Source organism: Antrostomus carolinensis, unplaced genomic scaffold, assembly GCF_000700745.2.
Source record: "Antrostomus carolinensis isolate BGI_N321 unplaced genomic scaffold, ASM70074v2 scaffold9664, whole genome shotgun sequence".
Taxonomy (NCBI): domain Eukaryota; kingdom Metazoa; phylum Chordata; class Aves; order Caprimulgiformes; family Caprimulgidae; genus Antrostomus; species Antrostomus carolinensis.
The window spans coordinates 1-1,062 of record NW_010311408.1 but is presented as its reverse complement, the minus strand read 5'-3'; positions in this window follow the sequence as shown (position 1 = coordinate 1,062).

Sequence of the window (1,062 nt, the reverse complement as noted above, 5' to 3'; positions counted from 1 at the left end):
CCCCGTGCTCCAGCGCTCAGCACGGGGGCTGCCAACGCAGCAGGGGAATGCTCGGGGGGTTCCCAGCCTGGGGGGGGCTGAGTCCCCTTGGAAAAGTCACAAAATGATGGTTTGGAATCAAATGACCCAAGAGGATCCATCCGAGATCTGAGACCTGCACACACCTGTGCTGCCCACCCCAACAGCCCCTCCACTGCTTCCTCACCCCCAGGAGGAGGAGAAGGGTGAGGAAGGCACCTGGGAATCTCACCACTTCCTCCTCTCCCACAGATGTTGGCACAGGGACAAGCAGCAGCAGCTCCCAGCAGCCACCAACCCCCATACAGCACCCCGGGCTGCCAGCACAGAGGTGACAGCGGGGACAGGGCAGGGTTGGTGGCAGCCCCGGTCCCATGCATGTCCCAGCACCCACAAACCAGGTCACAACGATGTGCAGTTCCCCCCGCCAGCACCCACAGCACCCACATCCCATGTCCCCAAAGCCCCAGCCCAGGCGTGGGCACACACATCAGGGAGGAAACTCTCTTTGCAGCGACCAGGAGAGACCCACAAGATCACGAGTGACTGTCCCCAAGCAAAGGGATTCTGCAAGGACAGAAATGCTGTGTCCCCTCGGGGAGCTCAGCCTTTTTGGTGGAAAAAAGAACAATTTCAAGACATCAGGAGAGTGTCCACCCAGCCTGGAGCATCGGGATGTTTCTTCACAGCTACACAAGCAAGGAGGAGAGACCAGGTGACGCATTAAGTGTCTTTAATCCAAAGGACTGAAGAGCAGACCGGAAAGATTAGTATAAGCCAACAGACAAAAATAAAGATTTTTTTTTTAAAAAAAGAAAAAAAAAGGGATAAAAACCAGTTTTTAAAACAAATTAAAATTCCATACAGTGTCTAAAAGATCACCTACAAACTAAACATTGCCTTAAAAATGATTTTTTTTTTTTCTCCCCATTCAAGCACATTTAACACAGTGAAACATTGTGACAAATAGCAATAATAATAATAACAATAATAATAATAATAATAATTCATGGACTAAAGACTTCAGAGCAGCAATCCTGCTCT